The following is a 23965-nucleotide window of genomic DNA, read 5'->3' on the forward strand; positions in this document are numbered from 1 at the left end:
GTTAGCCATGACTACCACGTCTCCAGAGTCTTTCCAGTTAAATGAGCATGCTGCTCCAGCACCTAGTTCTGGTTTAGCCACATATGGAGGAAATGTTGTGTTTTGTGTCAGGTGGGAGCTCATTAGCCCTCCTATCTCCTGTTCTCCGTTATGGTTTGCCAGCCCTTTCTCCATGATGCTTTGCCCTCCAAGGAGGTCTGAACTCTGCTGTGCTGGAGTTGCTTGCTGCTGCCTGCCCTCTGAGCCTCTGCTTTATACACTTCATATGTCAGTTAACACAACCTTATCACCTCCAGTTTTCAGAGCTCTTGGAACTGCTCTACTACTTGCACTGCATTTTGGTCTTAAAAGTGCCTATTTAAGACCAGGCCTGTCCTCCTTGAAAAGCAGCCAGGGTCCATACTGTTCTTGCCTGCCAGCATTCCCCAAATCTGCTGCTTATTCTTCCACTCAGATCTCATTTTTATTTCTCTTCCGTTTTAAAACTTTGTGAAACTTAAAAATAGCTCCCTACAAGTTCAGAGAAAAAAACACAAAAAAAAAAAAAAAAAAAAAGCTGCAACAACAAATCAGATAAGATGAAAACAGAAAGGGAAAGGGGGGAGGGCATACCACAAATTATATCACTGTCAACATGGAAATGCTTAAAGAATGCATATTGAGAAACAACAGGAATTAAGAGGCCACAGCTGTGTGATGAGAAGTGATAAGAAACTGCCATCCTTTAATAAGGAGTCCTAGGAGACATGCTTTAAATGCCCCCTTTCCACAGGCCCCCCAAATTCCAAACAAACAGTACCTGAAAAAAAAAAAAAAAAGAAGAAAAAGTCTTCATAATAAAAAAGAAACCCTGGTTTCATTTACTCTTGTTATTCTGGATTAAACAAGAATTGAGCTGAATCAATGAGCAAGTAAAATACATTTGGTCAAAGCTTTTGAGACCATCAAGGGAAAAAGGAACAAGAAAAGAAAAGGGGAGAGGGTGGTGGTGGTGGTAAATAACAGTATAAACTCTGCAATTGTTGCTAGTCTGTCAACAAACATACTTTAGGGATTTTCTTGTTAAGCCAGAGGGATATATAATGGCAGTAGAGGATTTCAACCTTTCATATTTATTTGAAGCTGTCCACACACTTTGATTAAAAACACACACAAACTTTCATGTTGGAGGAGTCTTAGGTAAATGTCTTTTTAGCAGCCATTTGTTTGCGTGAGGGTTTTTTTTAGAGTTTTGGTTAGGTTTTTTGTTTCTCTTTTTGATTTTTGGTTTTTTGGTGGTTTTTTTTTTTTTGGTTGGTTGTTTTTGTCTGTTGTGCAAACTTTTTGTGGGTTTTTCTTTTTTCTTTTTTTTTTGTCTGCTATGCAAGCTTTTCACATGAAAGACAGAGAAAAGCACTTTCACACCTGCTAGGTCTTAAAAATACCATCCTTCTGGTCATTCATTTATTTAAGTGCCGTACTGGGGACCCAAGCCCTTTGCAGAGTGCAAATACATCTGAACTCTACTGCATATTCTTTCAATTGTACATTGGTCTGATCTCTTCTGAACTGTCCATAATGTTGCCAGCTTTAGCTGTGAGTTGGGAAATAGTTCATGACCTAATTAAGAGTCCAGTTTCTGGGCTGTTGGGACTGTGTGCTATTTAGTTTCCCTTTAGAGAAAGGATGCCTGCACAGAAACAGGGGAAAGCCTGGAAGTGTGGCATGAATGCACCCAAGAGGCTGGAAAGCCAGAATGTAAGTAAAAATTATCTCAAATCTTTTATAATATTTAAAACAAGGGCGACACCACTGAAGATTTATGAAATGCCAGGGTTGGTAAGAATGAGATTGCATAACACCCTAGACGTCTAAGTGTTGATTGAAATCAAACAATTAACAATAAGAAATTATAATAAAAATTAAAAGCAGTAGAAAAGAAATATTTGGCAAGAGATTTAAACTGTAAACATACAACTCTGAATTTTGCCTTTTTAAATTAAAATTGTGTGAATTACTCTAAATACTGCAAAAAAAGGAAACCAGACCCATGAAAGCGTGAAGCTCTTGAGTTAGGTAAGTATCTCATAAGCACAGACTGATTTTCAGAGGCAGCCAGGTCTGTCTGTGACAGCAACCAAATGCATTACACGGGAAAACTGAGCCTTGTAGTTAGGGGTGTTGGCACAGACTCTGGTACCAGTGTTAGCCACTTGTTATAAACAAACAAACATACAAACAAGTGAACAAACAAAAGTCTTTTGGTGGAAGTTAACTTCCTTCCCCAGTCACACAAGCTGTGCTCAGGTTATGAAGGCAAATATTTATCATTTGATAAAGGGTTATGATCTGCTGACCTTGGAATTAGTCTTGATTGCCAGTAAAGCAGAGTTCTTAAAAGCTGTTGTTACAAGCACGGAGCCAAACCGGTCAGGAGTTTCCTGTGTAATTTATGTCAGGTTGCTCTGAGGCTGATTTTTTTTAAACTCTATGTTCTCCAGAGAGCCATGCTCTGGTGGTTGGTAGGAACTACAGATCAGCTGGCAAGATGTATTCATCGGCTACAGCTTCAGATGTCTCTGCACTGAATGCCTGAGATGGTGCTGGGCAAGTGTTGTGAAAAGGGTGCCCTGCAATTTTCTCGCCCTGTAGACAGGACAAAGGGGATGAGGAGAGAAAAAGATCAGACCTTTCTATGAACAGACAACCAGATAGGCAATTGTGGTGTCTGTCATGATCTTTAACATGTGTGTCCTATGTGCCTGTGTGACCTAAAATACAAGCAAAAGCAATCAAGTGAAAAACAGAAAGAATGTCTGAGACCCACGTTTCAAATAAAGACAGTTGTTCTGCTTTCTGGAAGTCATTCTCCTCATTACTCACATGTACAGCATGCTCAGAAACATTTCCCAACCTCAGAAGTTTCATATAGTCACTCTAGGAATGTAGTCGTCATCATCTTCCTGGGTACACGCTTCCAGTTTTTCCAGGAAGAAAACCAATGGGAAATGGAGCAAGTGATCATATCTGATAAACCCAAAAGCTGGTGTAAGGAACAATGCTGGGGTGTTAAAATTCTTTGGCACCTGCCAAAAGATGGCCAGTGGGTTAATAGAAATGGGGCTCTACCAGGAAGGAGCTGAGCATGACCAAACTTAGACATGTGAGTGAAAACAGAAAAGTAGATTTTTTTCTTGTCTTTTTAAAGTTTTGTTTTGTCCACCTCTTCATTTTCTGCTCTATATAGCCTGGAGGGTATGATGTGCTGTGTCCAAACTGCATCTAGCGCTTTAACCACAACTAGCTGTTAAAAAATAAAAATAAGCTCAGATCCCTATGCTTGCTCACACTACATGTATGTATGCCAAGATTTTTTTAAAGTGAGTAATACTTTGAAGAGGCTTTGGTTTCCAGTTTTTTAAATCTGTGCCACCTCTCTCTAATCCCCTTCCCAAATTTGGGGGTATCAATCCCTTAGATCTCTTAGAAGCTCATATCTCCTAGCACTTGGGGGTTATCACTGTCCACTGGTGTCCAGATCTGTAGAGCCTTTTCCCCAATATTTACAGACTGCTGGTGAGACTCTTCAAAAGTGTTGGTGCCACAAAGTACTAGAATTGGGATAAAGACAGAAGTGAAAGAATCAGATAAATTTTCCTGGACATGAAGGCCCATACACAAGATCTTGGAGAGGGTGGGTGGGAGGAGATGTGCAAAGGGTGTAGCAGAGGCAAAGGGCTTTCTCTCCTGAGGGAATATTGCCTGCACCAAAGGATTTTGCCAAACTGGTATTTGAACTGGTGATGCCTGGAAAAGGTGGCTTCCTCTGCCTACATCTTTCTTGGTGGCAGGAGCTATTAGTGATGTTGCAATGATGACGCCAAGGTCCAGCTAGAACCCTGCAAACACTCCTGTGCAAGCACTCTGTCCAAACCAAGCTTCTGCTCTGGATGGTTTTAATTCATGTCACGATTCAACAGGTGGATAAAATGAGTGACAGTGCTCATAAGAGCAATAAGAGGGGATGTGAAAGATGTCTATCAAAGACAAGCATTTTATCCCTCAGTATCTTCTTCAAATGTTAATTATATGTTCCCTTAACTTCTCTTCTTGAGTTTTATTTATTTGAAAACAGCACTGTACTTCAGGATGCCGGGCTGGCTCCTCACTGCTTGGAGGGAGAGTAGATTTTGCCTACCCAAGCAAAGTATTTCCCTTGTTCTGAGGCCAGATCTTCCCCTGTGAGGCAGAAACAGCAAATTTAACTGGACCAAGAGCAGACTTCTTACTTTAGGACACTAAACATTTCAAGCAATTTACCTGCTCTACAGCACAACCATATATTGGGAAGGGGGGTAAATTCTTTCTCCTGACCACAATCATGGGGAAAGAGGGAGTGAAGCAGAGCAAGAGCGTGCCAAGCCTTTTCATCAGCTCCTGCAGGGGCTGGTTTCATGGCTCCCCCACCCCCCCAGTGTTCTGGGACACTGCTGGAGTCTATACCCCCACAGATCCTGCCTGAAAAACACTGACACAGTGTCCCCTTGAAGGATTCCTGTGTCTCCCATCTTCCTCTTCCAACACCTGCTGGATGCTCTCTCCCTCCCTCTCATGAGCATATCACATCTTGATTGCAATGTGCTCCAAAACCTCTTCATGCTGATAAAGTCAAACCTGAATTCAAGGCACAGCATACTGTCACTTTTCACAGGTCCTGGTTAGTCCTCTGACTTTCTCTCCTCCATTCATCTGACCTGGTGTGATAACTAGCCAAAGGCTTGTGTCTGAAAGAGGATATTTTCCAGCTTCCAGACTCCACCATGGCCACAAGTCTCTACCTACCTACAGTGTTTCCAAGATGTCCACATTATCACTGGTGGCTGCATCAAAAGCCTCTGAACCTGTTATGCTCCTTATGGCAGAGTGCAGCTGATCACAAAGGCCGGTCTTTTTCACTTCCAAGATGGGAGCAGCAGTGATTTATTTTAAACACAGCTTTTCTGGATGACTGACAGCTTGCATGAGCAACCTATTTTCTAAATGTTTGTAGCCCGAAGAGGGCTAGCAGCAAGGTTTTCAGTTTGCAGCCTTCAATGAAACAGAAAGCAAGAGATCTGGTGCAAACATCCCCCCTTTCTTTGGGGGGGGTTGGGGGGGCAAGCCTGAGCCACGCAGATTTAATATCTTATTGACCCTGGTATTGTTAAACCAGAGCCAGGCACTGGAGATAGGGTCTAAGCACCTCTGATACAGTCACACTTTGCAGAATCACATTGTTCTCAGCCGTGTTCCATGGTCCTGCCTCGGCACAGGCCAGCACTCATGCAATTTAAAGGATCAGGGCATTAGCAGAGAATGGTCCCTGAACTTGTGGCTGCTTCCCAGAGCTCTCCTACTTAGCTGGCAGGGGCCGTGATTGCCCTGTATCTCTGCTCTGTTCCTCTCTCTGGGTTGAGCACATCCATTGTGTGGCTCGTGCCACTCCCAGCTTCAAGGGGGCAGCTGGGCTGCTCTAGGAAGTGCCCAGAGCAATGTCCCAGGTCCCTGACAGGCCCTCCTGATTTCCCCCTGGCTCTTTTGCTGGCTTTGCATGGCGGCAGGCAGCCGCACGTGCTGCGTGACTTTCTACATGCCGGGGGATACTTCAGATGACATGATGGACATTCCTCCTTTGAACCCAGCCCAAGCCCATGCCAGAAAGGCCCATGATAGATTCCCCGTGCCATCCTGCAAAACAGGCTGAATTATAGCACCTTTTAACCACAGCCCAGGGTAAACAATACAGCCTGTACCACGGCTCATAAACAGTCCTCATTATTACAAAGGGCATTTCAAACGCCGTGTGCTACGGCTTGACCTTAAAAGCTATAGACAATCTAGCGGAGCACAGACGGTTTCATAAAGTACAATCACTTCCTGCAATTCTTGGGGCAGTGCAGCCGGAGCCGTGCAAATCCTGTTTTCCCTGCATTGTTTCCTGCATGTGAATATCATCAGTCTAGTGGTACTTGTAGCCATGGCACTCATTAAACAGGAGCAGGGAGACTTGTGATAAAGCCATCCAGGACCCCAAGGATTTGCATGGGGCCAGCAACCTTGGCTGGAAAAGGCAGAGTTGCCAGCCTTCACTTCAGACAACCAAACAAGAAACTATGCAAAAGAGAAATGTTTTAAGAACAGCTACTGGGTAAAACTGCAGTCAGACCCAGGTTTAGGTCTGCCAGGATGGTGGGAGCACAGGGATCCCCTCCCTGCTCAGTGGGAGCACTGGCTGTCTTTGGGGAAAGCCTTTGCTCCTGCCTGAGGGTCCACACACTGCAAGAACATAGAGATACTCACAGCAACATCTGCACAAGGCAAGAGCAGATCGGTGGGAGATGCAGAAGTCAGGGAGGATCACAATATTGGCACCTCAGTCACCTCTCCATTTCCCTGCATGTGGGAAAAAAACCGCATTGGACAGAAGTACTACTGCAGAATATGTAACTGACAGTAGACCCTTGGCAATATAATCAGTTTATGCACTGGATGAGATTTATTAATGACTCTCTGATTTATTTAATATCTCTGGAGGGTTATCAGGTTTTCAGACTACACCAAGGCAGTATACCTGACTGGTATGTTCAGGACTGCAAAACATCTCAAGCATTACATTTTTGCAGAGAAGTCCATGTAAGTGAGTGCACACAATTACATATTTGACAAACAAAAAGCTAATAGGCTGCCCATAGGCATCTGGCCATTGTCAGACACCTCAGTGCTTTGCAGTCTTTGCTACCTTTGGGAACTAAAGCATTGGCAATACCCCATTTCATACCTGAAGGTACCTGATCAACAAGATGTTGGAGGTGTAATTACCCCGTAAAAGACTTAATTTACAGACTTCTGCATCCCATAATGAAACCAATAGCGCCGAGCCTGACCTCAGTGTACAAGGCAGCACTCACAGAGACAGAACCTGGCAGAGCTTACTGCAAATATCAAGGCAAGTAAAGGCTTGATGATGGGGAAATTTTAGATGAGTAATTAATCAAAGAGGGCTGGACATAGTTCATTGTGTTCTTTAAATACTACAGAAAAAAGCCTGTTTCCAAAGGAAGGGGGGTGCTTGTCTGGGGCAGGAGTGCATACTTTAGTCCTGGTGCCACTGAGCAGGCAGGAATTGAATTAAAGCTTTAAAATAGAAGGCAAAGGGTATGATGATGGTCCCAAAATTATTATATTCCTGAAAAGAGTAAAAACCATGAAATGAACACTTGTAGAAATGGTAAGTCAGGTCTCACAGGAAGAAATTCTGGGGGACAGTTAGTATTCAAGCCTGCATTAGGACAGCCACAAAGCAGTCAGAGTTGCAGAGGACAAAAAGGTACAGCTGAAGAGCAGTAAGACAGCACCAGCACCTTATGGGAGACTACCACAAGGAAGAAAGATTATCCAGGAAGTTAATGTAGAAGTGGAAGTGCACTCTTGTGCTGGTGAATGCACATGGAAGAATAGCACAAGCATGCAAATGCGAAATGAACTAGCGAGTGGTATGAAACCTCCCAGATATCCAGGAGCAGCCAGACAACACAGGAAAACCCATTACTTAGTGGATAAAGAGGAGAAATAACGGCTGAAAGAAAGAAGGCTGTTCAACTCTTTGTAAAAATTAACTGTGAAATTGATTTAGCAGATGATAAATATAAAGGCCAAAGCAAAAAAAAAAAAAAAAAAACCACAAAAGAAAAAAAAAAAGGAAAAAAGAAAAGAAAAAAGAATTGCCCAAACAATTTTTAGAAAGATAATGTTTTCAAGCCTATGAGGTCTGATGAAACTCACACTAGTGTAATTAAGGAAATCCTCAGAGCAGACTGAGCTATTAGTGATTATCTGCAAGAATTCTAGGTTTAAAGGGGATGTCCTAGAGGGCTGGAAGACGGCAGCGAGTGGACCTGTCTTTGTAGAAAGGAAAAAGGAGGAGCCATGGAATTCAAAACTAATCTGACTAACTTTGATAAATGGAAAGATAGTAGAACAAATAATTTAATGAGTTATAACCCCAAGAGAACAATATGTTGACAAATATTAGCCAGTGCGCAGTTTTTGAATTTTTTTTTATTTTTAACAACATGGCATGTCAGACCAATTTACTTGGTAAGTAGCCCAGTAATTAAGAAAGAGGCAGGATGCCATTTTCCAGCACCATATTCTGAGAAGCAAAATAGGAAAATAAGATCTTGGTGAAATCACATTACTTGAACCTGCTACTGAGTTAAAAACTGCTCTTGGAGAGCAGGTCTCAGTCATTCACTGTCAGGGCAGGATGACATTTAAGGAAGTCCTTCCAACATTTATCCTAGTCTCTTCTCTGTTCACCTTATTCCTTAGAAGCTGGGACTGACAGTGAGGTCAGCACTTAAAGCACTAGCTGTAAAGCTAGAGTATGATCCAAACTGAGGAGGGAGTTCAAGTCTGTAGCTTGAAATCCAGCAAAGATGAGGTATTTTTGAATGCCAAATAAAGTAGACTGAATAAGCAGAGAAGTGGCAGCATATCAAGCAGTGATTTTGGGGATACAGAGGACTAGAAGCTCAATGTGCACATAGAAAGGAAGATGAATCTTTTTTTTCAAGGTATATCAATAAGAGGGCTGGATGTGAAACGCTAGGAAACTGGCTAACTCTGTGTGTGTAAAAAAAAAAAAGTAAGAGAAAAAAAAGACACTGGTAGGACATCAGCTTGGCTCCCTGCTTGAAATGAGGTAATTCCCCAGTGAGCTCAGAACAGAGCAATGGGGATGATATGTGATGTGAAAAACACATTATCCAAGCAAAAGTTGTAGAAACCATCTTTGTTTAGTACAGAAACAGGATCGGGGCAGAACAAGAGAGATGCTGTCTGTCCTGCAGCATGCAAGAAGGGTGTTACAGGAAGAAAAGAGTTTAATTGTTCTCTGTGTTAAGGAGAGTTTTGTTTATTTGACAAGAAGATATTTTGAGCTAGCAGCCTGGGCAAAAAAAGAAACAAAAAAAAAAGGGGAAAGAAAACCAAAACCCAAATCCCAAAATAAAACTCAAAACTTTCTCATTTGAAGGATAGTTGGAACAATGTACCAGAGGCGGCTGCACAAACCCTGTCATTTGAGGACTGTTAGTGAAACAGCTGCTAGGGCTGCTCTAGATCATCTCTTGAGGTCCTTTCCAGCTCTGCTTTTGTATGATCTTGCAGAGTAATTAAGCCTCTGTTTAACATTATGCACATAAGTGACTTGCAAAATAGGCAGTGTTCCAACCTGAGCACATGTTTAATTGCTTTGTTGGTCTGAGGCCCAAGGTATTTCTGGAAGGTGTTAATTTATTCCAAAATTCTTGCTAGCAACTATTCCCCTATGCACATTGACACCTGCAAAAAAATAAAAGCAGTATTCTTCTGTTTCCAAGCTGCTGCATTCCTTTCAAACCATCCTGCCTTCCTCTGATAATACTAAGAAAATAAAAGATTGTCTGTTTGAAACCTTATTTACTGAGCAAAATTATTTCCTCATGTGCTGTAGCTACAAGAGAAACATGAAGTCACTGAAACAATGAGATCAATTACATCAGTAAAGTATTGGGGATGCAAAATATGTATGTGCATGTATTTACAATTCACTCAGAGCCATATATAATACGTACAGACATCACACACACTAATATGCTCCCCTGAGCTTTGAATGGCTGGAAGATCTCTTTCCATCCAGCAGCAGGTCTGTTACATTTAGTTCCTAAGATATCTCTGTGTTTAACCTCACTGTGCCTTGTCTCTGAGGCAACTGGCACATGGTGCCTCCACCACCACGAACAGCACAACAGTTCACAAAGCACAGTTAAAAGATTTCTGGGGAGCTGAGACATACTGAGATTTAATTGACTTTCCCAAAGTTAGATAACTTCTTTCCCAGCACATAGGGCCAAACTCCATCAGCATGCAGCTGGTGACTGCATGGGTAGGTTGGGGATGCCAAGTGCAGCTCAAATACCAACAAATCCCCATTTTGGTGTTGCTGGGGGTTTTGCATATGTGTGTGTGTGTAATGCATTGTTGTTCAGGAGTATCAGTCATGATTCAGGTCTTCCCACTCTGTGCAAGGTGTGCAAACACACAACAAAGGAAGGAGCTCTGCCTAAAGCTTTCTGAGCTGAGTGCAGGATGACATACCAGAGTCGGATGAAAGGAAGGCAGGGAGGAACAAAAGGAAACTGTAAGCAAGGTTATCTGAGAATTGCTGTTGCTGACAGAGATGAATTTTAGATCTTAAGGCGCTGCTTGTGGGATGGGTTGAGAAATGGCCATCTTTGTCTAAAGATTTTGATGGGAAGGGGGATTACCAAGAGAACTCCCATGCCCAGAAAGTCAAGCAATTGGGTGCTTATATTGCTGGCAAGAAGCCTTGTTTCAACCCTTCCCTGCACAGCTGGCAGTGAAGGGACTTAAATCTGGTGCTACAACAGAGCATGAGATTCAGCTTGGCCTGGAAGTGGTTGGATATTCCAGGAAAACCCAATAATCAAGGTGAGGGTGATAGACTGAGGGTGATAGACTGGGGGTGACAGACTGAGGGGGTGATAGATTTTCAATTCAGCCACACTCACTGCTGCTAAATTTCTTCCAGACCCAGATCTAGCAGAGGCTTCTGCCCTGGTTTACTTTGGCCAGAGATGATGGTGGATGCCAGCAGCCCAGCTCTGGGCTAGGCCCTCTCCTCGGTTCTCCTTTCACTGGGAAATTGGGAAAAGGAAAGATTTATGGTAAAGAGCGTCCCTTTCCAACCACAAGTTGGCTCCTTTGAAAAACTTGATGGCCATGAGTGGGGGACTCTTCACTTTATCTCCTCGATAGAACCAAAAATTAACTGTTTTCTTGATAACATTTTAAGTGCAACACTAAATTATTGTGTTTGAGTTCAATTTCTAAGAAACTTTAAACTGAATTTAAAAGACACTTTCTTTTTTCCTGGCTTCCTGATGATATGATGAAATATAAGGGGTTTTTTTTAGCATTTGCCCTTTCACTGTGAACTTCCAGATATGCAGCTTCACTAATGAGATTTCTCTTTGTGAAGCTGTAGTGTTTTAATTCTGATAAATCAAAAATCCCATCATTAATTTTAAATCCGCAGAGCATATGAATGACTGTTTTCCTAAAATACACATTTCTGTCAAGTCATTCATTTTTTATTTAGACATACTTATGTTTTCCAGCTTTCCTGCTGACACATAAATTGGTATTTTCCCAGAAGCTTCCCTCTGAACAAAATTTCTCATGCACCATTCAGTCAGGCAGTTTCAGTTCGTAAGGTCTAACCCTTTAATTGTTTCACTGATGAAAATTCCAATAACACACGATTAAATCTCTGGCACGTATTAGTTATTATTTCCTTATCAGTAATATTTACTATTTATTCTCGAGCAAATACACTACCAGAGCACCCAGACTACAATACACGAGCTCATTGAAGGTTGTCTTGTAGATCACTTGCTAATTTCGTCTCTCAAAAAGGCCAGCCAAAAAACCTTGAGAAAACCTTAAAATCACCACCCTGATGAACCCTGCTTGTCTGTACTAGAGGGGGCCAGAAAATCCCCAAGGTGCCAAGTGCAGTCTCTTGGCTCATTTCAGTCGTGTCAGTGAGCAGCATTTGCCAGTCCCTCCAGTGGACACCAGCTGCGTGCCATGGCTCTGCAGAGAGGTCTCAGGACAGAAGTAGACCAAGGCCAGACATGGATATGGGCAACACCCTGAGTCCACTTCCTTACAGCTGGAAATGGAGAGGGCAGGAGGGGTAAGGTTAAGAAAGCTGGTCTGGTCTCATAAACCAGAACTCTTGGGCAGGGCACTGAAGAGAACTGCTGGCAACATCTGGGCTTTCTCCCACAGGGAGCCCTGCTGTGCTCGCCTGTGCAGGCAGGGCAGGAGCTGCGGGGTGGCAGCAGCCTGCTCTCCCACTTCCAGTCACTGCTTTCCTTATAGCTGGCCCATCCAACTGAACATGATGCCATTTTTCTCACACTACGTTCCCTTCTCACCAGTAAATCCTCTTTTTATTCCCTCTTTCATCTTTTTGCCAGAGAACATCAGTTTTCCAGAGAAGGTAAGGACGTTTGCTTGGAGCTTATTACTAACCTACTGCAGGATTAGTAGAAATTTAACATTCACAGGCACAACACTGCTCACAGGGAAGCTCAACGCCAAAATATTCGTAGTACACTTTTGAAATTCTGATTGTTTTTTTCCCTACTGGAAAAAAATAAGCAATTTCAAGAGCACCAGATCTACTGTGATTCTTTGCATGGTGGAGAACAGGCGAAAAGAATGTTATAACTGGAGATGGCAAGGGAGATTAAGAAAAGGAGGGGGTGTTTTCTTGGAAAAGGCAGTAGATTAAAACCAAGGCTTTCCTTAGGGACCTATTGTTTTTTGCTTGCTTTTGATGAAGAACACAGAAAGCATTTTTTTTTCTTGGGTGCAGAAAAGAACCTCTAGCCTAGGGAGGCACACCCTGGGATGGTGAGTGGGCTGGTGGAAGGAGTGCTCTTCCTCTTCCAGATTACAGACCACTTTTCAAGTCTGAGCTGTTGGCTATTGTGCAGTGTATACTTCCCCCACCCCCCGCCTTTCTTTCTCCATATTATTATTTTTATTTTATTTTTGGCAAAAACAATTGAGAGAGTCTTGGTTTTACTGCACTTTGACACAAGTGTCAACACCTTGAAATATTTTTCAAAATGGAATTCTTGCTGCTTGCCCAGCCCTATAATCAAAGTCCTAAGGTTTCCTCAGACACCTATCTTACCAGAAAGTCTGGAAATCCTTATGCTAAGTGATGAGTTAAGATACATGTGCTTGCAGAGGAAAGCTGGCACATAGTGCCTCAAACCCCAGTTTTGTGGGGAAGCAACACATCAGGCAGGAAAACTGTGAGTGCCTGGTGAATTCCTGGTCTTAGGGACCTTGTTCTGGTTGACTCCCCATGAATCCAGTCCAGTAACTGTTTAAGCAAACAGCAATCCCTGCACCACAGACTATATGGGAGACAAAACTGAGCAAGTGTGGTAAGTGAGGGGCAGTGAGGGCAGGGAAATCCTAAGTGCAGTTATACAATCATACAATAATTTAATTTGGGGAAGACCTGTAGGATAATGGAGTCCAACCATAGCACCGCCAAATCCACCACTAAACCATGTCCCCAAATGCCAGATCTACATGTCCTTTACATACCTCCAGGGATGGTGACTCCCTCACTTCCTTGGGCTGTCTGTTCCAATGTCAGACTATCCTTTCCACAAAAAAAATTTTTCTAATATTGAATCTAAACCTCCCCAGGTTCAGCTTGAAGCCATTTCCTGTCCTGTCACTTGTTACCTGGAAGAAGAGACCTACATCCCCCTGGCTACAGCCTCCTTTCAGGCAGTTGTAGAGAGCAATAAGGACACCCTGAGATGCCTTTTCTCTAGGCAAAACTACCCTAGTTCCCTCAGCCATTCCTCATCCGACTTGTGCTCCAGACCCTTCCCCAGCTCTGTTGCTCTTTTCTGCACAGGCTCCAGCACCTCAATGTCTTTCTTGTAGTGAGGGGCCCAAAACTGGTCAAAGCACTCAAGGTGTGGCCTCACCAGTGCCAAGTACAAGGGGACAGTGGTGCTCCTGCTGGCTACACTTGTTCCTGATACAGGCCAAGATGCCATTGGCCTTTTTGGCCACCTGGGCACACACTGGCCCATGTTCAGCCAGCTGTTGAGCAGCACCCTCAGGTCCTTTTCCTCCTGGCAGCTTTCCAGACACTGCCCAAGACTCGAGTGCAGGGGGTTGTTGTGATCAATCCAGCCTGTCCAGATCCTTCCACAGAGCATTCCTGTCCTCCAGCAGATTAACACTGCTGCTCAAGTTGGTGTCATCTGCGAACTGGCTGAGGGTGCACTTGGTCCCCTCATCCAGATCATTGTTAAAGGTATTAAACAGGGCTGGCCTCAGCAATGAGCCCTGGGGAACACCACATGTGGCTGACCACCAGCTGGATGCAACTCCATTCACCACCACTCTCTGGGCCCTACCATTCAGCCAGTTTTTTCCCCAGCAAACAGTACATCCATCCAAACCACGAACATCCAGTTTCTCCAGGAGAATGTTGTGGGAAACTGTGTCAGAGAATAAATTCCAGGCAGAAAAATTCCACAGCTTTTCACACATCTGCTAAGATTAACAATTGCTCTCCAGCAAAGCCATGATGAGCTGCAACCCACCTGTTTGCAGATACAACCTTCTGCCTTGCCTCCACTTTTAGGGAAAGGGCACAGTTATCTACATACACAACTCTGCATCAAAAGATGCATCTATTCAACTTTTTGGGTTCTCAATGCCTGAATGGGAGCCCTGGCCTCTGCCCCTTGCTGTGAGGATGGGCTTTCATTCCTGGTATTGGGATGCAGCCCCATCCAGTGAGGCTGATGGACACCTACGGACACATGCACTCTCCTCTGAAGGATTTTTTATTGTTCTTCTCCCCTTTTTTCCCTTGTTTTGTTATTCTTACCACATAAAGGAGAAGTCCTTCAGACAGAGCCTGCCGGAAAAGCCAAGACACATTCAAATGCTCTCTTTTCATTGTTCCCAGAAGATTAATGACACGTAGGCCAATGGGCCTGTAGCCCTGTTCCCGTAGCCTGCATGCCAAGGGGGAACAAATGAAGGCATGTAACTGGAATTTCCACTCAGCTTGTTTCAACAGCACACGAAAAGCTAGGACAAATCAAATTACAGCTGCAGAATACAACAAAGAAGTTGCCCTCTAAAAATAAACAAACAAGCAAATGAATAGGAGAGTGGTCCCAATTTAATTGGTGAAGTCAGGCAATGATAGCTGTTTCACATCTGGGCTGTGCTTGCATTTGGCTGGAGGCTGCCTTTTCATGCCTGTGCTAAACTCCAGCCGCCAGTGAGGATCTAGTGGACTTCGGATGTTTTTCAAGCTAGGCAGCCTGCTGCTGGCTTCCCATGGCCAGTTCCCCATGGCTGCTCACTGCTTCCATAACCCAGTCACACGAGGCCCCCACTGCCCCATCCCTGCTAAGAGCAGGCATCCTCCTGTTTGTCCCAAATTCCAGCACAGCAGCCAAAGCTGGCTGGCAGATAAACTGCTGTGTGGAGGCCTGTCAGTCAGAGCCATGGGTGTCCCCCAGGCAAGGTGGCTTCTTCATTCCAGGCTGCCAGCCAGCACAGGGGAAAGACACTCACTCACTTTGAAGGATGTCAGCAGGCTGCATGCCTCAAAAGCAAGCATTAAACAAATGAGCAGGTCTGGGGTCAATGTTTTGCTCTCCCAAAACTCTTACTGTGGTTTGTCAAGTTGCTGGTTTGGGGAGTTTGGAAAAAGAAGCATCAACAGAGACATCAAGTAAAAACAGCAGAGTAAGATGAAACTCCTAAGAACATTGGGAATGAAGGGAGGCATGGTGCAGTCCCTGGAGAGAACCATGAAGTCTAACTACCCTTGTCAGTGCAGCCATGCTGGTGCCAAAGCAGATCCCCTCCTCAGCAGGTGCTGAGAGACTCCACTAAGCCCCTGCTCCCTCCACTGCCACAAGTGAGCTGGAGCCAGAAATGAAAAAGCAGATTTCTGTCTGGAGCTGGCAGATATTTATCACTTTGCTTATAAAGGATAAAATTTTGAAAGTTATTTCCTCATGCTTTCTGACTAGCCCAACTCATCTTTTCCCTGGCATGCAATTCAGCCTCCAGTTGGGAAACAACAAAAACAACCCCAAAACCACAAAAACAAACTCTACCACAGCTGAGCTCTGCTTCTGCCAGGGAGACACAGGTAGTCCCCGATATGAAAAGTAGTTCCTGGCACCTAAGGTGTGCCCCAGAAATCCCTCCTACGTACTATTTCCAGGCTTTGTAACCTGACCTGATGCACCAGGAGTGGTTTTTGGCTCATTTCTACATTAAGTAACACTTACTAGATATGGTGGGTGAAACACACCAATCTTGGGCATGGCTGATAATTTTCCCTTCAGTCTCCACACAAAACAAACCAACCAGTCAGAGGTTCAGCAGGCAGGAGGATGTGCTGATCCCCAATTCCATAAAATATCACTCCTTACCCTACATTTACAGCAGTACAACAGCTATAAGTAAATCCAGTTGCATGTCATCACTTTGTCTGTATTCCAGTCTGTATTTTCAATGAATTTTTTCTGCCTTTAAACATAATTTTTCAGACTTGCCATTTACAATAAGCCTCCGCATTACTTGTTTTCTTTTAAATCAAATGTATACTAAAATTACACCTGTGATACAACTTTCTTTGGTTCACATTAAGAATTGGTAGTTAAGATCTGCACTGGAAAATGCCTTTGCTTAGATCTGACACACAGACCCAGAGCTACAGGAAACCAGTTTACTTGCTTCCACTGAATTTGTTCCTGGGGAAACTGGAGCAAAAAACATAAAGCAACGTCTGTTTGTTGTGGCTGAGCAACATCTGTCAAAAGCCAAATGTTTTTCAGGCATGGGTGCCCACAGGCGAATGTTATCTCCCCGAGAACAACAGCTCAGTGACTGCACTGATTTTTCCAAGGTTGCAGCATCGGCAGTCGCTGCAGTCAGGAAATGTCCAATGCCTGAAAATATCAAACCCACTGCTTGTGTCCATTACCAAGCACTGACGTGAGGCCCAGGAGTCAGGCAACCCATTCTTAAAATAACTACTAATATCGTTGCCCAACTCCCACACCAAAAGATCCTTTCTGGTGACCTTTGCTTCCCTCCTTGTTATTGCCTGTGATAAGATCCCATGGATCAAACCAAGTGGTGTTTCCCCTGCCTGCAATTGGCAGTCCTGGCTGTCAGAGCACATTGTCCATACCCAGCAGCTGTGCTACATGGATCACAGCACTGGTTCAATCTCTACTGATGCCAAAGGGTGGGTTAGTGCAGTGGTCCCTCTGCAAAGGCTGCCTGACCCTGAATTTTTTTTTAGAGGAGGAAGGCCCATGTGTTAAGAAAACATCCAGTCTTGCATTACTCAAGAAGATATGGCAGGAGCTGTTTGTTCCAAAACACAGCACGGGGAATACACACGCGCCTCTCTGTGTGTGGGATGCACACATGCCACACAACAAGGAAACAAGCCACAGCACTTAATTGCTTTGGTACATGGGAAGTCTGAGCAAGAGGGCCAGCAAAAGAGAGAGAGATAGCAGCAAGTACATGGATATTTTGAGATGTTACTGAGCTTCAGCCACTGCTGATTTCTCAGTCTCTCCACCACATGGTCCCTAAAAGCAGTGTTGCCAGCCCTCTGCTTTCTCACAGCTCAGGGATACCCCACCAAAAGACAGGTCAGAGGGAGGACTATCCACCCTCGGGAGTCACCATGATTTCTGTGCTTTATGATCTCTCTGCCTGCTGCAGCCAGTGTCCAGAGCAGGTGAGCAAACATCACATGCATGCATCCCTATCCCCACGTGCCATTGTTCTCCAGAAATAGCACCGAATAACGCTTTGGCAGGTTGGAGTCTGAACTGAGATTTATTTAATTTTTTTCCCCCCTCTTCTCTTTCCTTTTCTTGCCCCTCAAAGGAGGTCTCTCGGCATGTTCCGGTGGTTATTGTTCTCAGGCTGTGCAAGGGCAGTGCCCCACAGGGGCCGGGCTGGAGCCTGACGCGATCCACACCCACATTCCTTGCTGGTGGGAGACGGATGTCTCCTCACGGCCTCTATTTGCACAACTTACTGTATATTTCCATAGAAGGACAATGAGCATCTACCTAAGCATAAGAAGCCTCCCGGATGACAAACATTGTTACATTCGCACCCAAAGCAAGGGATTTGCGAAATGCAGAAATTCCCTTCGTGCTTCTTCTCTGAGGTTTTCTTGGGTTTTTTTTCCTGCTTTAAGCGACAGAGTCATTATATGACTAATATTGTCCCATGCTTTTTTTTTGTTGTCATTCATTTGTGCTTCCTATGATTTTCTTATCAGACAAATTTCCAGAGTTCTGGAAAATGATTTGCACACAAATTGCCTCTTCCACAGATGTGTAACCTTTTCAGTTTTTAAAAGAAAAAGGCACAAAAGTTGTCATTTGCAGATGGAATGGAGGTCTGCTATGAGATGCTTAAGCACATTCTAATTCTACCAGATGTGAGCAGTACTATTGGCTTGAGGGACTTGTAGAAAAGTGCCTGTGTTAAAAGCACTGATTTATTTCATTACAGGCTGAGCATGAGTTCTTCACCCAAGATCATCTGGGAACAAGGTAACAATGCCTTTGTAGCTGCCTCGACAATGCGAGGATAGGAAACAAGGGAAGTTTAAAGGCAGACCCAATCTCTTTTATTGGCTAAGAGATACAGCAGGAAACAAAGCAAGCAAACTTTGGGGAACACTCTGTCAGATGATACTTGCTTCTCCAAAGAGAGAAGTTGGCAAGCTCTTCACAGGTACAGATTAAAGTCTGAGAGCTGAAATGGAGAGGAAAACAGCTGTGGGACCTTGCTGACTTCAGCTGAGTACCTTTGAAGGCAACTCCTCCCTCTGGTACACATGCCATTTATTTTGTTGATAAATACCAGGTTTATTTGGGCTTTTGTTGTTGCCAGTATGAGCACAGGTACCCAGAGAGGTAGATTTATCTCACTTTACAGGAGCTATCTCAGCATTAGGCAACTGGCATGATCTGGTGTGTCTGGGCTCCCACTGCTGTCAGTGGAAAAGGATGAGCTCCTCTGGAGATGATTCAACTCATTTTATGACAGATATCAGAGACACGAAGGATGAATTGCCCTACAGACAGACTTTGCTCTCTCTGCCAAGGATATAGGGATTCTGGATGACTAGACCTAGTCTTAAACAGCTAAAATTAGATGAGATGAATCATGCCCAAAGGTGATTTTTTTTTAATGCTAGAAGCACAGACGCTACCCACCCAGCAAAATCAGTGAGGCAGCAGCGTCTGTCAGCCTAAACCCAGACCATGTCTTTGCAGTTCAGGAATCTGAAGAGTCATCTCCCAAACATTCAACTCCTCCTACAGACTTCCCTCCCTTCCTGGGACCCACTGTACCCACAACTGCCCTGTGCAGATTTGATGACCCAGAGACCTTTGCCAACCATTCCCCATCTCATCTGTGCCAACAAAATGGGCCCAAATCTCTATAAAGAGAAAAATCCTCATTTTCTATACATTTCCAGTGGGAGAAAAAGCAACTTGAAACATAAAGACAGATGACTCTAAGATTTAACACCTTCAGTGCCTCAAAGATAAGGCTTTACATTTAATATGGAGGTTTAATTTAAGCCTCTCCCATCAAATCAGGATGATATTACAGTAAAATGGTATAATTGCACTTGCAGTGACCAGCACCAAAACTTGTTGGATCTGTACATGGGAGACCGACAAGAAATTGCCTCTGCAGTATATATATTTTATATATATGTATATATATGTTATACAAATACACTTCTTCCCATTATAACATGAGATATCAATAAAGGTCTCAGTCTAAGCAGCCCTCCCCTCACCTACTTTTGTAGGATTACATAATAGAATTACAAATATGCTCAACAGCAGCACACATTCCCAGCCCTTTCTGAATCTTGATAAAATCCTGACCTCCATGACAGCCTGCAGGAATGAGTTCCATAGTTGAATCATATCACGCAGGCGAAAACAGTCCCTTTTTCAGCTTTGAACTTGCTACCTTTTAGTTTCTTCCAGTGTCCTTGGAAAACAGCTAGAGCATGTTAGGAATTTTCCAGTGAAACAAATTAGAAAAGGGCAATTCAGAGTGAAAATGTCTTCAGGAAATGGGTCTGTTTGACAAACTTCTGATAAAGCACCGGCAGGACTGGGTCCCAGAGGTGTTTCCTGCTGGGTTGACAACATAACACAGGGGAACTGAAAGCTTCAGGGATCCCTGCTCCAGGGCAGGTCATTACTAGGCTGGCCATACCTAGGAGACCAGAGGCCCTAGGAAACCTGGCTCTACTGGATGTCTTGGAGTTTAGATATTACTCTTCAAAGGAGGTTTAAAATTTTCCTGGATATCCTGTTTCAGTTCTGAAATTTTTGTGGAATTCCCATTTTCCAGGAATTTGCAAAATTTATTTCCCTGCCTCTGGCCATCAACCAAAGACTGCAGCATTTCCTCTCTCATCACCCAAACCCAGCAACTTTTGACCTGGTGTCATGGCATTCAGTCTTTTGAATTTCTGATTTTAAGGAAGCATTTGTCACCTTTTCTACTTCTTTCTCCTCTTCAGGATTTGTAGACAGCCCTCCGTTGTTTTGGGTTTTTTGGGTTTTTTTTTGCTGTCCTGAAAAATTTCTCCAGATCTACAGTGTCTACCTGTGAGTAGCAATCAAAACCAAAATTCTCAATGCCTTTAATGGGGGGACAGGTTTGATATTTCGCATGCATACAACTATAAGGTGGTCACCACCTGAACATTTGCCCACCAACACCCACCACCCAAGGCGTGTGCAGGGAGCGCCTCGGTGTGTAACAATGTGCAGTATTTGGCAGGACTTCAAAATTTCCCTTCCTCCCTTTTGGTATGTCTCTGGCATGTAACTGCAGCTCTCCCAAGCGCTCACTGAATGCCAAGTATGGGAAAAGTGACTCGTTGGCTTAGAATGCAGACCCCTTTCTTCGCAAGAAGGAGAATTTCAAGATCTGTCTTCTGTTCCTGTCTGGGCTGAGAGAACGGACCTGAAGGCACATTTAGGGACACTTCCTTTAAAGGTTTGTTTCAGCCAAGTATGGGCCTATCACTACAAAATTAAACAAAAAATTCCCATGCAAAACAAACAGAAAGGGCCGAAAGGTCTTCCAGTGGACATTTTCCTTTGGTGTCCTTTTCTGAAGCAGATTGAGATTCCATTGATGCATATTTCAGGGAAAAAAAATATAGAAAAACAATTCCCAAACCCTGACATCATAAGCAAACCAAAAAAGAAACATGGCAAATTCATGTTTCTCATAACCTTCATTTTCTCATATTATTCTTTCTCATTCCACTGTAGGGAGTATAAAACAAAATAGAAAAAGGTGCAGATGTTATTTTTTGGTGTGAAAATTATGCTAGTGAGCCTGAAGCCACAGCATTAATACCACGTGTTGAGGTGCACAATCCATACTATCACACTGGAGATGGAGAGAGGTGAAAAGATTTGTTGAAAGGCACTAGATAAACAAATAATGAAGTTGATCTAAGGATGATGAACCCATGAATAACAGATCTGGGCAGTTTAAGGGAACCTAGGCCTCCAAGACAACTGTTCCAGTTGTAGTTTGAAACTGGAAGATTTGGGATCCACAGCTTTGGCTGATAGTTTGTGTCTTTTCTGCTTCATAGAACTTTGTGCAGCCTGACCTCTGGCAAGTGTTGGGCTGGCAATCCTCTCTCATGGCCACATCTCCATGAAACCAGGCAGAGGCCTGGGAAGCTTGACTTTGTGTGCCATCATAGCCAACCACCTCAGACCAGTGCACAAGCTTTATTTACTGCCTCCTTTCAACTATATATAGCCAGCCAGACCTGGAAAAACACAAATTGGGTCACCCACTCCAGTTGCTCACACCAAAAGGGTTGTTTCCTCACTTTATTATTGCTATTGTCTTATCCTATCTAGTCTCACCCACCCTTGCCATTGCCTCTGCTAGTCTGACAATCTATTCTAGGCATGCTCAAGGTTGTGAATTTTTTTCCTTATGTCTAGCCTGATTCCTTTTCCATTTTTAATTTTAGGCTAAAATCTGCTCAGCCACTTTCTAGATAATCCAGATAACCCTCTTCCTTTCTTTCATGCAATTTCCTTTCACTTATTTATATTGCTATCATCATGTCATTACTCCCTAGCCTAACTTTTTCCAAGAGTTTCTGGCTGATGCACTCTCTGTTCCAGCACACTCATGTGTTCTTCCAAGGCTTTCCAATCTACTTTTCTACCATTAAGATAGTTTTCAGCTGTCGTGCAGCATTTGGGAAGCACAGTTTTCTGCTCTCATCCAGTATGTCAATAATAAAGGCTAGTGAATTTGCACACTCTGTTATTATCATGCTAGTCTTTTAGGCCTTTAAAGCAATTTTTCACCCTCAGTGTCTTGTTTGTCATCTCCATTGTGAGATTACAAAATGTACAGGTCAGGATTACACCTGATGTATAATCCTTGCACAAATCTATGAGCTGGAAGGGCACATGGCCTTGCTGCATGTGAGGTCTCATCTATAGGCTTTTGTCAGCATAGGGTTGAAGACCCTGACAGACTGAGAGAAATACCAGATGCTGGGAATAGAAGCAGAATATAGGCACAAGATTCAATGTTAAATAAAAACATCATCATGCAGAAGATTATTCAAGCAGGAAAAGAAAATAATTAGGGCTTAGATTCTTTCATATGTAGCCAAAAGTACTGTTTATGTGGGGACAATTAAAAAATTCACTGCTGTGAGAGGGACCATCACTTTTCCAGCATATCCTAGTGTAACTTAACTCTGCTTCTCACTAGGTGGTTTACAACTGACTTACTATTTCCTTGCCAGTCAGTTTCACACATTTGTACCTTAGTCTCAAGAGATAATACATTCTATTTTTTAAAGGGAAAAGAAGTAAGCAATTCTTGCCTAAAAGTCCGTTTTAAAAATTGTTAATTCTGTATTACTTTCTTTTTCTAATCTTCAAATATATATATCATATCTTTGCAAGTAATATTTTCCCTTTCTTGCCCCTGCCATTTGAATGATGCCTGCCAGTGATTGGAATTTGAGCCTTGATTTTAAAGCACTACATGTTGTAGTTATTAAAACACTGAGCTTGCTGCCACCACTGAGGCCCCAGGATAAAAGTTTTAAAAATCATAAATGCTTGTTAGACCATGACTTTTATTGACTATCACAGGAAGGCAAGGTATGCAATTGTGATTTTATTTTTGAAAGCCTGCCCTCTCACCCATCCTTGTATCAAGCTACTGGAATCTGATGGGCTGGTTGGAGATGTCTCCACACTTTTCAACATCCAATATAACAAGTGGGGAAAAATTCCTTTTCTGTCAAAGAGGAGGATCTTCTAGTGACATAGCTGAAGGTATCACTGTGCTCCTGAGAATACTAATTTTCAGTGTTTCTGAATCAAGAGAGATGCTTTAGATGATCCTGACTGTAACCTGGTGGTGTCACCCTCAAACTAAGGGGAGTGCTGTCACACCCTGGCTAGGTAATCCAGCCTAACTCAGCATTTAGGAACAGACTGAAAATTACACTTCTTTTGGTATCTTCAAATTGGCTTTGCAGCCACTAGAGCTGGTGGAAAGGATGAAGCACCAACACAAGTGCAGAGAGGCCCTGGAAGGGAAGAGCAAGCAGGAGCCATGGTACCTTATGGAAACACTAGGGACAACCCTAGGTGAACTTCCAGAATGAAAAAGCAAGATTACCCCAGCTGTCAAAATAGAATTGAAGGAGTCAGAGGTAGACATAATCGCTCTGCCTACCACTTTTGCAGTGTTTGAGCAGACAGCCTCTGAATACAATCTCTCTATCAGTTTATACAATGCTAAAATGTGGCTACTAATTACCTTATTAAAAAGAGTGGCTATTGCAGGACTCAGTCAGAACAGCAAAATTAAAGAGACCAGAATGCTGAGAATGTAATTAAAGAGTGTTTGCAAAACATTTTGATTATTAGGTAAATGGCAGGCTTGGGGACACTAATTACTATGGTAAAACTGCTTTTGGTGATGTTTTATATAGACAATTAGTGTGATGACCCCGGAGGCTAGGGATTTGATAAAATGACACCCCTTATGGTCCCTAAGATTTCAGTAAAACCAAATAATTCCTTCAGAATTATGTTTTAGTTTTTCTGGAAGCTGTGACAAATAACAGTCTGTAAAAAAGAAATATTAGGAGATGGTTTCCAAACTGTTAGGAAGGAAAGGTCTTGTCCAGTCAGAGGCA

General features: G+C 43.3%; 1 long non-coding RNA gene across 1 annotated transcript in view; it reads left to right on the top strand.

Moving 5' to 3' along the window:
• The first annotated feature begins 1660 nt into the window (after positions 1–1660).
• The window catches only part of LOC146441513 (uncharacterized), a 29147-nt gene continuing 6842 nt past the window's right edge, over positions 1661–23965 (top strand). Inside the window, exons 1-2 of the long non-coding RNA XR_014849944.1 lie at positions 1661–1737; positions 18223–18263. This is a non-coding gene — a long non-coding RNA (uncharacterized LOC146441513). The remainder of the gene's footprint in view (positions 1738–18222; positions 18264–23965) is intronic.

Source organism: Lichenostomus cassidix, chromosome 2 (assembly GCF_008360975.1).
Source record: "Lichenostomus cassidix isolate B80296 chromosome 2, HeHo_3.0, whole genome shotgun sequence".
Classification (NCBI taxonomy): Eukaryota; Metazoa; Chordata; class Aves; order Passeriformes; family Meliphagidae; genus Lichenostomus; species Lichenostomus cassidix.